A 15698-nucleotide genomic window follows, 5' to 3' on the forward strand; every position below is an offset into this window, starting at 1 on the left:
TATTTTTATCATGGTATATATACTACACTGTCCAAAAAGTATTCCTTTATTTCACTGGGGTTTCTTGTCTTTTTTTTTTAAGTAGTGAAACTGTACATTGTTCCAGCTTTGCCTTATCTCCTGTATATATTCTTAGAATCTATGAAGATAATAAATAATACGCATGTTGGGCATAGGGAATGCTTGTAAAAGAATTGTAAATTAGCAATAAAACTCTACATGAACTACCAACTGTATTCCAAATAAATATCTTGCCTAATTATGTATACCTTTTCTACTTCCCTCCCTCGCTCCCTCTGTTTCCCAGCCTTTCATTTTCCCCCCAGGTTGTATGAGTTGAAAAGATATCTGATATAGATTACACTGCTGCTGGATATGTAGAATAACAGTAGTAACCAAAATTAAATTAGATTCCAGTTCTTGCAAATTAATCAGTAACCTTGAGATGTTGGAGTGTATCCTGCATGTCAATAATACAGAAGACAGATACTATTTGTACTTGGTGGATTGTGTCCACAGTTTGCAATAGATGGATAGATATCTCACCCCATATTTTATTTATTCAGCTGAAATCCTTAAACAACTGTGATTTAAGTTATTCCATTTTTCATGTTCTTCTTCAATGACCAGATCCTGCCTGCTAGGAGGTTTTGTGCAACATGATCTTGGACACATTTACTCAGAAATAAACCCTACTGAGTTGAATGGTATTTCCAACTAAGCAAGCATAGGACTACCTTGTCTTTCTGTGCAATCCTGTGCACGTTTATTCAGGGGTAAGTCCCAGTGTTTTCATGTATCCCTAGGCTTGTGCATCCTTAATACAATAATAGAGTTTCTAGAAGGCACAAATCTAATTTTAGAAGAGGCAGGGCACAGTGCAATGAACTATACAATGAGTTCCATGTCCCCAACTGAGCTTTTGAATGTTTATGTTTTCTTTAAAACCAGACCCACAGCAGCCCCCTATCTGTTTTGCAAACACTTCTTAAAAACTCATGTAGCTTCAAAGCAGTTTGTGATAGAGCATGGGAAGAGGTTAGTGTTCAAGGGGGGCGGAGGCAAATATTGTGCTGTGTGCACATACAAATCCTTGGGAGAACCAAAAAGAGGTACGTGCATTGATTCTATAGTCTTTCAGGTTTGAATTGATCTATGCCAATAAACTAATCATACAGTATAACGTTTTGACCAAATAGGAGGGTAAGGTTAGGATATTTCTGATATTCTAGCCAGCCCAATATTTTCTAAAACACATGAGCACTGCTACAGAACACTAATACCAGGGATGTAGTGCTACTTTCTGAAGTATTCATAATGACAGCCCCCATAGCCATGCTCATGAAGGATATGCACGCACATGTGCTGATCTACATCAATTCATTAAACATATATGTAAATAATTTTATTTGTTTTCCTTTGAACCAGGACAAGTTCTTTTGCAAATCCAACTGTCCTTAAATATCCTTTCACAACCAAACCATCAACAGTGCTTTGCATTACCTCAGGGATAACTCACAACATTACATTGTTGTTCATGAAATCCTCCTGCATCCAGCTGATATAAGAATCACAGATTAGCTCAGAGGGAATGGGGAAACCAGATGGGTGCAACAGAAGATCTCTTTATCCTGGTTCTAGTGAAGCCAGAGACCCTGGCTTCACTATATCACTGCTGCTCAAAATGGTAGGCAATGACCACACTGCCAGTATCACACCATTACTTACACTGGTCTGGCTGGCAGTGTACACTTTGTGAAAATGAAGTAACAATGGCTAGTATTATTGCACTAGCAACAGCTACCATTATTTGCTACACTAAAGCAATGTTGTGTGCTTGCCTGTTACACATTTACTAATTTCACTGTAAAGGCTGAACTCAGATTTAGAAGCATGCAATGGGGCTGGTGGGGAAAAAAATCCCCACTTTCCCTTCCCCATGTCTAGCCCCCTCATATTATAGACAGAGGTAGGGGGGCCTGCTGAAGATAGTGATCAGTGAGGGCATTCCTCCTACCCAAAGTACACAACTTTTAGAAACAGAGCCCTTTAGTAAACAAACAAACAAACAAACAGCAGCAGAAGCAGGAGCAAGCTATTTTGGAAGATATTTTGTTTTACAGGAATTCAGGCCAACAATAAAAGTGAGAGAACTATCATCATGGCAGTGCTTCTTGATCTAAAATGGTATCTTCCAAATGTGTTGGACTGCAGCTCCAGATACATCCCGTACTTCTAGACTGTATCATTTTAGGAAAGTCTAGTATATGGTATAAAGAAGAGAAACAGTGTATGAATGGAAAGAATTTTTTTTTTTGGGGGGGGGGGGAATTCAATGGTCAAAAAACATGTTTTTTTTTAATGTCAAGAAAGCGTAACAAGAAAACTCCAGGACTGACAAGAATCTTTGCACTTCCTGATGTATTCTGAGCAGAACATCAGATAAAACTGTTTAGCATAGAAAATAGCATTTTCTGAGCATTAGACTGTATTACCTACACAGAAATTAATATTTTTGTGTAGAATTTCTTGTGCAGAAAATGCAGTTTGTGCAAATCAGCCAAGTGTGAATTGTGTGCAGAACAAATGTGAATAGACTTCAAAACACTATATACTTTTAAAGACTTTCTTGAAGTGGGAAAAAATTGCTAAAAGTACTTATTTGCTTCCTTCAAGGAAAATAATAGTAAAGAACTACATAACTAAAAGACAGATACGATTTTTACAACTTAATACTGTTTTTAAAACACAGTTCATTAAATTTGAGGGAAGTTGATATACATCCTAAGTGCAACTTGTAACATCTTAGCCCTATTCAGGTGTTATCAAAACTGCTCTTTCCTGAAATTTTGATATTAATGATATTCCATATGACCCCTAGATGAACTCTGATTGGATGTCTGCCATTCTTAATTAAGTGGGAAGACATGTACCCAAGTGAGATCATCCTCTGTAAATATTGTCCCCCAGATAGTCTAGGAAGTCACTGATGAGAATTCCATTCTGTCCAAACAATCAGGAGGTGCAATATTTGCCCACCTTGATCAGCCTACTCCCTCCTCAATCTGTTGTCAGATTGGATTAGGTCCTCCTAGACAATCAGACCCTGCCATCCAGGTGTTATCCAAGCAATTACACACCTTTGCTACGGCTTAATGTTTGCCCTTTTAAAACCTTTGGATTTCATCCCTCCATGTGCTATTTCAGTGGTCATACTTACTCCATGTAAGTTTGACCTTTGATATAGTTCTGACATCTCCACTCAAACCCACGCTGCTAAACGGACTTGTCCCACTACCACTTGTCCCACTACCACTGGAATCCCAGAGGTGAGCCTTGTTTTTGGTAAGGCTCACCGTAGTGCTGCCTATACTCTATCCCATGCTAACCCCCTGATTTCCCATGCCTTGTATGAATGTGTGTGTGAGAGGGTTGCTGCGTGATTTTCCCCCTTTAATAAAAATTAGACTTTAATTCGAAAAGCCTGTCTCTGATCCATTTCTTAGATACTCCTGGTCTTCTCAGTATACAAATTGGGAGGCGACCTTGCACAGTTGTTGTACCCAGCCCATCTCACTATTTTGAGCTAATAATAAATTCCCCCTAACCAGAATCTTGGCTACACAGGCATGATTGGATGCATTACACAAAAAAGGGATTTCCTAATCCTGCCATGTGCTACCTTTGCTTTCTTCACATAGTGATGGATTTGAAAAGGAAAAGGTTCCTGTTGTCATGGAGGTTGTCAGCATAAGCAAGAACCTTGATTTATCATACAAACAGTGGCCTTTCCTCTCCCAATTTCTTGCTTTCCATGTGAAGAATGTGACCATGGAAGATATAGCGCTAGGTGCTTCCCTGCCTTTCCCTGTTGAATCTAATTCTGTAAGCAATGGTGAAACAGGGTTTGTATTGTATTGTTTTGGACTACTATTACTATTACACTGTGCCTGCACCATACACGGGAGCACTACATGTGGCTTCCAGCTTATGCAGAAGCCGTGCAATGATAAAAGCAATGGCACACACACATGCTCCCTTGTTTCCAGTGGGGCACGAACATATGCAGATTTCCCATCATGCTAGGCATCTGGAATGGATCCTCTGTGTAAGGAGAGGCCCCACTGTACAACATTTATTTATTTATTTTTATCCTGCCTTCCTCCCATAATTTAGATTCAAGGCAGCTTACAAATTAAAAGAGCAAAACAATTAAAAACATACAAAAAGTGAACATTAAAATAGAATTAAGCTAATAATGATATTAAAATCGTATTCAAATTTCTAGTAAAAAGAATAAAATGCAATTAAAATGATTTAAACGCTATTAAAAACAGTACAGTTTAAAACAATGCAGCACCTAGGTAGAGTTCAGCCTTGATTTGTTCTAGGACCTACTTATTTGGGTAACCATAGAACTCTACAGTATCCATAGAACTCTTCACTAGTAGTACGTTTCAAATAGGTTAATTTTCTTCCTGTCTTTTTTTTTTTGTTGTTGTTCACTCTCCAGCTTTCACAGCATACATATGAATGGAAAATACAATGGCACAGACAATCTTAACTTTAGTATTCATTTATATATCTTTACACTTCAGGATCTTGTCTAGTTTTGTCATAGCAGTCCTTCCAAGTCCTAGTCATCTTCTGATGCACTCTCCATTCTGATTGATGGTGATGATGATGATTTTATTCCTTTATATCCCACCTTTTTCCTACTACAGGGACTTAAGGCAGCAAATGGAAAATTTAGAACAATACAATTTAAAAACAATATAAAAACATTAAAATGTATAAATAACATTTAAAAAACAATTAATGATTGAACTAAGGTATGGAAAATCTTGAACTATTTCAACAGCTTAATGGTCTACTTTAAAGTCATGCAAATCATCTGTGGTCATTATTTTTGTTTATTTAATGTTCAACTGTAAATCTGCATTTGTACTTTCTTCCTTTCCTTTCCTCAGTAAGCATGCCAAGTCTTTGCTATTTTCTGCTAGTAGTATGGTATCATCAGCATGTCTTAAATTGATGTTGTTCCTTCCTCCAATGTTCATACCTTCTTCCTACAGGTGTAATTCTGTTTTATATATGATATGTTCAGCATATGTTAAATAGATAGGGTGATAAAATCCAGGCTTGCTTGACCCTTGTGCCAATTGGAAACTATTTTGTTTTACCATATTATGTCCTGGATTACACATCAGGGCAAACAATGTTGTGGCATACCCATTTGTTTAAGATCAATTCATAGTTTTTCTTGATCTACACAGTCAAAGGCTTTGCTATAATCTATAAAACACAGGCCATGTATTATTGCCCGAGCAAATTAAAAAGAATAATAATTTGCTAAATTTCCAAATATTTCAGAAGGCAACTTTTGCAAAAAGGAATTATTTGTCTGAACCATGAACCGTCTGAAGCAATAGAGGAAATGATCAGAAGTGAATCCATTTGGCCATGCTTAGATGTCATTAAATTTTAATTCCATTCATAGTTGGGGTAGTAGCCAGGAAACCAGCGGTAATTCCAACAGATTATGGCATGGATTGTTAAACAAGATAATGTGGGACCAATATATGGCTTTATTAAACTGACTTTGTTTGGTTTCCTCAACTGCTACTGTAAATAAAAGTTTGGAAATAAAGGCTGGTAGTTGTTTGGGAGAGATCTGTTCTGAGTTTGGAGATACATTCTCAGGGATTGGACAGCATTTTTGCTACCAAAGCTCAGAAACTCCCCTGTGTGTTGACCTGTGCCAATAGTTTAGGGAATCCATCATTCCCTTTTGACTTAAACTTCAACCTTCTGTGGCTTTTGTATAGCTCTAAATATTAACCAGGATATGGGGAGTGGTGAAAGCAGAGAAACACTGTTGATTTTCATGCAATTTGCTTTGCTCAAAGATTCTTTCCCACCAAACATGCAAATTTTGACATGCAAATTGAAACTCACAAAACTCATGGCTCTAGACTCACTTTGAGATGCAAGCTGCAATGCATTTACACAGAAATATATTCTGGTAACCTAAATCCCTGTCCAACATCATCTTTGTTTCTGAAGTCTGATTACTTAACATATTCTATCACCTTGGGAAGAAAGCTGAGGTAAGCGGCTTAATTTATAGATGGATGAAGCAAACTTATTTAAAAATTCTCACTACATTATCATGAATCATGTAGGCCTATTAAACTAATTGCTAAGTAAATTTAAGCAGTATTACAGTAGAATTCAGGGAATTTATCATCTATCTAAAGAGCTCTTTGGTGGTCTCATGCTGCCCCCCACAGATATGTCTCAGAACATTCATTATGCCATAATTACAAAGTCTCTTTGAAGAGGCTAAAAATCCCAAGACTCTTCTCATCAATTATTTTCACCTGTTAATTCATTTTGTGTGAGGTAATAACCTCCGCATAATAACAAATGTGCAAGTACTCCGATTTTGCAATTAAAAGCAGCAGGGCTCCTATTTTGATCATACAGACTGTGACATCCATCATAGAAAACAATTTGGGCCTAGCAGGATGACAGATGCCACACTGATGGCTCTACTAACTAACTGCCTGTCCTGGTGTAAGAAAAAAATGGCCCAGCTTCAGCCGGCAGCTGCAAGCTATCTGATAGCTTCTGACCAGCCAGCAGGGGAAAAGCCTGCAGTGAGTAAATTACTGAAAAGTAATTTTACTTCACAAAATGAGGATTTGGGAGCTGTAGATGTATGCATTCCAGTGGCTGGCCCAATTTGGAAACAAATCACCCTTCTCATTTGAAAATGACTGGAATCACCACCGCTGTTCAAAGAGGATTGCTTCTCTTTGCCTTACTCATGCAAAGGAAAACAAAATTAAAGCCCGGAACAAGACAATAACAATAGCAACAGAAATACTGCACTAAAGCCATTATTTCTCTTCTCCTTCACATCTTATTACCTGCAGAAAGCAGGGTGGTTATCTCTGCCTTCGTTGGGTAAATCGGCACAAGTGGGATTTCTTCCAACCTATGGGCAGGTGCCTGAATAATAGAAGAGTGCTCATTTTAGCCTTTTGCTTTGTATCAGGGCTGAGTGAGCTCTGTTTTGGGAATGATCCCACCAAGCCTTAAAGCGATCTCTGTGCCGCATCTTCATCTCCACAGACAACGCTCAAGCAAAGTACAACTGCTGGCAGCTCATTAGCACCAGAACAGATTTCCTGAGAAAATGATTTGATTTCTGAAAGATAATGTTAGAATAGGTTCTGTTGTTCTGAATGGGCCAGTGGGGAGGGTTTGGAAGAAATCTGACAGTAATGAATGGATATTCCTTTTCTCCAAATAAATCAACAGCAAAAACCCAACCAAATAATTGACTTTTGCTGTTGTCCACACAGACTGGCTTTTAGCTTGAAGAAAAAGTGGTTAGCATTCAGATATCAGTGAATTTTTTAACTAGATATGGATCAGAACTTTTTTCCTTTTTTTCTTTTTTGGTCTGTGCATTTTGACATAAACTTTGCAAGATTCACAGATTTCTTCATAGTAGAAAAAATCATATTGAGTTTCAAACAGTTTGAATAGGCAAGAAGTACAGGCAGCATAGGTAGTTGAGAAATTGTTTTCATTTATTTGTTGCACAGATCACCAACATTAACACACTTTGAATGAGGAAGAAAGTGACATGGATACATCCAATCGTCTCTCTTTTCAAGCATTTGATATTCAAATACTTGAATTCTGAAAATATAGTGTTAGAGTACACTGGAAATCCTAGACATTTTGATTTTATATCTTCATTTCTTTTTTTACCAGCTTTTTAACATCTTCCCAGACTATTAGAGCAGTGTTTTATAATGGTTAGAGTGATTCTCTAGCATTAGGGTGGCTCAGGTTCAAATATTCACTCAGCCATCAACCTCATTGTTATGAGGATAAAATTGAAGAGGTCCCATGCTTATAATATCAAAGACTTATTCAGTTGCAGATATTTCAGTACTGAACTTGCACACATTCATATGGTGCTACAATTGATTATGTATGTGCATTCACAGTATATTTTTGTATCCCACAATGAAACATTTCAAAAAGACCTACTGATTTTTAAACATAAAGCCGATTTATATTTAATGCTCTGGATGTAAAATTGAGATGCTAAGATTGCAAATCATGAGCCATCCACAGGGTAGATAAACTGTAAGATGCTACAAAAATATTTTGTTAGACTGAAATGAAAGATAACAGGATGAAAATTATAATATATTATAAATATGTACCCTTTGGGCTTTATCTCAGTAGTATAATGCCAAGCAACAAATAAAGATCAGCAGAGGGCAGAAGGTTAATAAAGCAGAGATTTTTTTCTGGTTGTCCGCTAAGAGGGTGAGATAGTCCAATGTATGTCATCTTTAGCTAACAATGCTTATCACTTTATATTTGTCACCTTGACATGCAAACATCTGTACTCCTTTTCCTTGGAAAGAAAGCATATATATTAAAAAGGACTACTGATTCAGTGTACTGAAGTTGTAAAGATAAATAGGAAATGAATGGGGCAGATTGTGTGTATGTGTCCTGAGAAGAGTGCCAGGTGTGATGACGAAACTAGTAAAATGGATAACTCTTCAAATTTTTCAAGAATGTTTTCATTCCTTGCTTTGATTCCTTATTAATGAAGTCAAATATATTGATCTTTCTCTTAATCTTTTCTAGGGATAGGAAGAGTCTTTGAGTTCACATAAGTCATTGCAAAAGCCAGTTGTGTGTTCTTCTGTCCAGCAGTAACATATCAAATGTCAGGAATCAGTCAGTGTTCACAAAAGTCGGAACTGTGGTTGAAAAGGAGCTGTTTATAGGGTTAGTTGGTGCTTAAAAATAAAGAAAAGTGGGTGAATGAAAACAACTACATTAAAATGATGCTTTAAAGCTCATTTTTAATACAAGATTGGTAGCACTTGCTCTTTATACCCATGGCCATGCAATAACTAATGTTCAGCAGCCATCAACAAATTACAAATCATGACACTTAAGCTGCTGCAATATTATGCCCAAAGTCCTAGCAAGAAAATATATGCTTTTTTATTACCAAATTGTTCTTGTTTACAATTCTAATATCCTCTTCATTATCTACTTTTTCCAGACATTTTAGGCAGTTCTGATGACCTGGGGCAGCACTAGTCCTGTCATAAAGAGAAATTAATGTTGTTAAAGATGGCCTAGCTGCCCTCTGGGACAGCTGAAGATGTGAAAAATAGAAGGTTCTATTTTAAAGATGAAAATGATTAAAGGCGCAAGCACCTTGCTCTTAGTGCAGCCACTAAAACTTTTAATAAAATACTTCAGCACAGGAGGGGGAGGGAAAAACTCCCCGCTTTACTTGTTCCCACTGTAAGTCCAAAGGGGTAAAAAAGGCAACTTTGTTCTATAAGAAGAGGCTTGCTTTAAGGACTAATAAGCGTAAAAAGGACTTCATCATTATAAAGAACCCTATTCGTCTCAGCAACAGCTCACTTAATAAAGACGGGATGATAGAAAAACCACTGATGCTGTCTCCAAATAGCCAGTAAGCTAATTAGGTGCATTGTAACAGGTAGCTTTTACCAAAGAGAGAGAAAAAGAAAGAGTGAGAAAGAAAAGGAAAAGAGAGGCTTAAACCAGCTTGCAGCAAATGCTTAAGAACATTGTAGCAGATGTACAGTAGTTATTGTATTCTCTTCAAGGCTGTTCCAGCTGCCACAGTTTTTTACAGGCTTACGTACCTCAAACCCCTTACAGAATCTAAGATTAAGGCTTTCAAGGAAGGAAGAAAAACACAAGGCAGACAAGACATATTGTGAACTTTAGGGGTCCCAGACCAAAGACAGTGTTCGGGGAGGGGGGTTGTGGTGCAGCTATCTGAAAGCAACTGGTAGCAAACACAAAAAGAGAAGAGCCTAACCTTTGTCCTGACATGGAGATGGAACAATGAGCATCACCACTTGGCCTTCATAATCTTGCCCACCTCAGTCATTTTTAATGGTTCTGTGAAGGTTAGAGAAGTTGCCCTGAAGGCAGAAAGTCTAAACCACACACCTTTTGTGCTTTAATTATGTACCATTCATTATATCCAGAAGGAGTGTGAGAAGGATCCATTTGCTAACTATGGAAGAATTTGGAGGGACAGGACAACTGAACACAAGGTCAGGTAAGCCAGGGAACCCTTCAGAGAGCCAAGTATGTGGCAAAAGAGAACTTGCCAATACGGGAAAATGCCAAGGGTTTTTCAGAGTCGATGTGGCTCAGATCTCTGTCTACTGCAACACAAATGGCATGGAGTTTCACACCAGAAAAATCACAAAGGTTGTTGGTTAGCCCAACTGACCTTTTCCCCATTTGCTTTCATTATCACATCTACCTTTCTTATCTGTGGTTGACCCAGTCCCAAACTACACTATGGCAATATATTTTAGGAGATACCTAAATATGCAGGGATTGGTGTTGGTTTAATAGTAAGAAATGTAACCCAACTGGAAGCATATATTCTTGATTATTTTTAATTTTTTAAAAAGTCCCAGTCATTATTCCATGCAGATCGAGGGACTGTTATCATTGGCATGGCAGTCCAGCATTAACAACCTTTTTTGATGCACTAGCATCAACTCTATTGAGAAGCTAACATTCCTTAATACAGGTATTGTATATGCAGATTCAGTTTTACTGTTGTCTTTATTTATCTAGTTTGTTCCTCATTATTTATCTACTGTTTGATGATAGCTACATGCATCAGTAATCTAACATGCTTGCAGATGATCCAACTTTCCAACAGATATCTGACACCAGCCATCTTGCATCTATATGCCTACCATTCCAAGTCTTTTTTTTTTTTTTTAATGAGAAAGACAGTTTGTCAGTCTAACAAATCTTGGCCCTACCAGTTTCATGAGCATGTTGGGTGGTAATATGGGAGAAGTCCTCCACAACAACTGCTCCTAGGGTCTGGATTTCTCATCCTACAAAGGCTAGAATGGCTTTCTCCTTGCTGTCTTTCTCTCAGAAAATGAACACTTTTCTGATAGGCATTTAGGAACTGACTGCAAGAGCTTTTAATGGTGTGCTATTTTCTTAACTTTTGGCTTTTGTCCTTTAGCAGATTTATTTTAAGTAGTTTTAAATCTATAGATATTGCATGTTAATAATAATTTACCTTTATGCTTTTATTGATGTCTGTGTGTTTATCAGTAGTGTTTTTAATTTTTGTAAACTCCCTTGAGTCCTATAATAATAATAATAATAATAATAATAATAATAATTATAATTATTATTATTATTATTATTTATAAAGAGCTGTAAGTTTACACAGTGCTGTACATAAAATAGAATTGGGAAAAAGTTGAGACATAACTGAATGAACAAACAATAATTAAAACCAGTTTATTCTGCAGCACTAGGTTTGAGGGGTCTCAAGAAAGCAACCTCTTTCCACCTTCAAAATCCTACCCTTGAAATCTCCTCTACTGAAAGGGTTGTGACAGTGGGGAGTTTCAAGGGGGAAAATGACAGAAAGAGAGCCTTGTTTTAGTTGCAACTTCTGTCAGTATCAGGACCTTTAAAGAAAAAAAGGTTTGTGACAGAACAGCCAAAGTGATTTCCCACATGCTAACAAAGTCTGAAGGAGAAGTTTGGGAGATGCTTTAGAACAATGGTGGGTGACAGAAGTGATCTAGGTGGGAGGCAGCATTTTCCAAAATTGGAATCCACAGGAAAAAAAGGGAGACATATCTCTATGTGCTCAATGTTTTTATTTTAGAAAATGCCCAATGAAGTTTAGCTTATATATATTTTAATGTCCTTCTTCAGGGGCTACATAAAAATAAATACAAATGCAAGTTTAAAATGAAAAGGACAAGACATAATTATATAGCAATGCATATATAATACATAATATCATTTCATCATTCTAACACCTGTACAAAGGTTAGGGTTTTTTTTAAAAATAGAAACAGCCATCCACTGAGCACTTGGAGATATGTTTCCCTTTTACCTGTGGATTCTATTGGGTGATCCCCAGTTTTTGTCTCTTCTTCTTTTAAACATTGGGAAAGACAATAATGTGGCAGTCATTAGAAAAAGAGGAAAACTGTACAAAAGATCTATAAATGAGGGGCCCTTTCACACTGCACAATGATTGCACTTTCATTCCATTTTAACTGCCATGGCAACAACCTATAGAATCCTGGGATCTACCATTTAGGAAAGGGTATTTACAGTTCTCAGCCAGAAAGCTATAGTGCTCACTGAATTCCAAATCCTGGGATTCCATAGCCTGTTGCCAGAGCACTTAGTGAGATACAATGCTACACAGCTCTGAATTAGCAAAACCAGAGAAGTAAATAATAAAATAATAATAAATTCATTTAAAGTTCACTGGTTCATAGTGTCACCACAACTTACAATCAGCTCAACAGAAAATACATAATTCTCTCTCTCTCTCTCTCTCTCGCTCTCTCTCTCTCAATCTTTCTCTCTGGGAATTGTAGTTTGTTGTGGCACTGGAGGTCTCTGACAGAGAAGGCTAAGGCGGGATACAAACCAACGCTTTGCGGCGCTTCCCCGCCGCCGCCGTTTGCTCCGCGCGGGAGCTGCAGCAGCCAAACCGCGCGGCTCCCGCGCGGAGCAAAAAAGAAGCTCCATTTCGGAGCTTCTTCTTGCGGCGCCTCTATGATGTTGCGAGGCGCCGCTGGCGCATTCATGACGTCATAGGCGCCGCAACACGTCTGGACGCTATGCGTCCAGTACGTAAAGATGGCGGCGCCCATGTGGAAGGGGCGCCGCCATCTTGTACGTATAGGATATGTACTAGGGTTAGGGGGGTGCGGAAGCACCGCCCCTTCCTAACCCTAGTACGTATCCTATACGTACTATATGGTGGTTTGTATCCCGCCTTAGTGTCTTACAAAACTGCAGTTCTTAATCCTTAACTTTGGATGACTGTGTTCATTCCAAAAAATACTACTGCAATTTTATTTAAATCTATTATTATCATTATTATTATTATTATTATTATGTCCTTAAACTGTACCGTAATTGATAAATGTAACAAAAGCTTACTAACAGATATCAGTCTTGGGGAAAAAAGTGGGTCTTTGTTTTTAACATGAAGGGACCCAGGTTCTTTGACAGAGGAACTAGAGGGATGTATGGTAGAAAAGGTTGAAAACCACTTCATTAGGGAGCTAGAGGTTTTCTCCAAAATGTTCAGGCCATGGTGCATAAAAGATACTGTTGTAGGTTGGGTGGATATAGATGACCTTCAGCTGTAAGCCATTGTTTCTCACATTGTTAGGACAGACCTCTGGAAATGACAAGATACAAGCAACATAATTATCTGCAACTGGTTACCTTTTGGGATAACAAGTGTAACGAAGCTGCATTTCAAAAGTCAAGTAATAAGTAAGAGGAACGTTGATTTATTGGTATAGTGAGAAATGGTTTCTAATTATTTTCAAAGGTTAATTTTAGACAATGTTTTTACAGGCATTTTGACAGGCATTTTCCACATTTTATGTTGTTTTGTGATGAAACTTAAGCGCACACACACCTCCCCCTAAAAAAGTAACAGAATTTCATGGAAAATCTACCTTTTCATCATTGTAAGTTACATCAGTTATCTCTTCATCATTATAACAAGTAAAAACAATGCCCTACTTTTCAGGTTGCCAGGTTTTCTGCAGAGCAATATGGGGCAGTTTGCCCCTGGTTGCCAGGCCAGCTCAAGATTAGAAATAATGTATGAAACAGATCTATATAAATCTTCCTTACATATAGTGAGAGTAGAGCCTCTTTTGAGATCTTATGGCCTATGTGAGATTTCAAGCCTTATGGGAACTCCAGAGCCCATAATTACAGGTGAAAGAGCAGTGCTGCTCCAACCATGATCCCACAGCGGGATTCCTAGTATTTGGCAAGTCCTGATTGCTCAGAAGTTGATCTGAAGGAGCCTTGGTGGCACAGTGGTTAAGTGCCTGTACTGCAGCCACTCACTCACTCACAAACTGCAAGGTTGCGAGTTCAATACCAGCTAAGGGCTCAAGCTTGACTTCCAACATTGCCAAAATGAGTACCCAGATTGTTGGGGACAATTAGCTTATGCATTGTAAACTGCTTAGGGAGTGCTTAAGTGCACTGATAAGCAGTATAGAAATATACTTGCTATTGCTATGACTAAAGATTGCTCTCAAGAGTTCAAAGATGTTGAATTTGAGGATCCTGTAGAGCTTCAATATGGGATCAGACTCCAAGCTCCCAAATATGGGATGTCTGGAAACCCTTCCTAAATACTGAAAAAATAAGGATGAGGATGAAACTAGTAATTTTCCAAGGTGTGCCCTAGGAAAATGTTTCTTCAGAGAGGAGAGGAAAGATCCCATTTCATGGATATAACCTTGATTCCATTGAAATAAAGGAAGTTTGGGTCTAAACTAATGGGTTCCTTTTACACACAGAGAGAGGGGGGAGAGAGAGAGAATCAACTAGGGACATACTGGGGCTTTTCAGACCATTATTTTGCCGGCTGCGCCAGCGATGCAGAAGAGAAAGGGGCTGAGTGGCCCCTTTCTCCCCTTCCCCGCAGCTGTCAGGGTGTCCTTGGGGCATGAAGCCCCAAGGACACCCCTTTCCCGGCCATGGGGAAGCGGCGTTTTGCCGCTTCCCTAAGGCCTGGAGAAGCGGCGAATTGGGGCCTCTGAGACTGCCGCTGTGGATGCCCAAGCCCCAATCCGGAAGGGAAAGGGGCAGGTGCAGGCTGCCTCAAAGGGGCGGTCTGTATCCCGCCATAGATTCCAGTGCAATCAATGAAATATTATTCTGCCTGACAAAATCTGAACCTCTTCTTCCTCCCACCTCAGCTCCAATTGCGTTTTCCTTTGATGGCAGGGAAACAAAACACTTTACCATGTCTAACCATAAGCAAAATAATAAGCTGCCTATGTTACTATGATGAATTCCATATTAATTGAATCAAAATTAATTCACTATCTATTTAAGTCTAAGGCTGCGTCCACACTGCAGAAATAATCCAGGTTGACACTGCTTTAACTGCCAGGGCTCAATGCTATGGGATTCTAAGAATTGTTGTTTTGTGAGACATTTAGCCTTCTCTGCCAGAGAGCTCTGGTGACCCAATAAACTACAGTTCCCAGAATTCCATAGCATTGAGCCATAGTAGTTAAAGTGGTGTCAATCTGGATTACTTCTACAGTGTGGACACAGCCTTAGACGTAAAACAGGTACTCTAGATATCTATCACTACTAGCCCACAGAGATAATTGTGTTGCATGCTAGACCTTGCAGTCCACTCACATCTAGAGGAGTGAACTTTGCCTATCTGTGGCCTAAATATGATTTTAAAAGAACATACAAGGTTTCTGTATGCTTAACTCGGGATTTCAGCAAAAAGCCAATACCATGAGAAAGATGGAGATAGACAGAGGGAGTAATCAATTAAGTAAACTTGAACCTGGGCAATGATAATCAGTTTAAACATTGAGCAAACTGAATCTCCTGTTAGTTCATGAAACTACAGCTCCCTAGCCTCAGAAACCACAATTTGAGATTTTTAAATCTCCTGCTTGTCTTATTAAAAAAATATACCATTCAAAGATAACAGGGCACATTTTATCAGCTAACTAATAGAGCCAATATGTTTGCAGGAGTCAAAATATATATAGACAATTGTACTCATAATC

The sequence above is a fragment of the Sceloporus occidentalis genome, unplaced genomic scaffold, assembly GCF_023333645.1.
Source record: "Sceloporus occidentalis isolate IW3139 unplaced genomic scaffold, rSceOcc1.0.p SCAF_3, whole genome shotgun sequence".
NCBI lineage: Eukaryota > Metazoa > Chordata > Lepidosauria > Squamata > Phrynosomatidae > Sceloporus > Sceloporus occidentalis.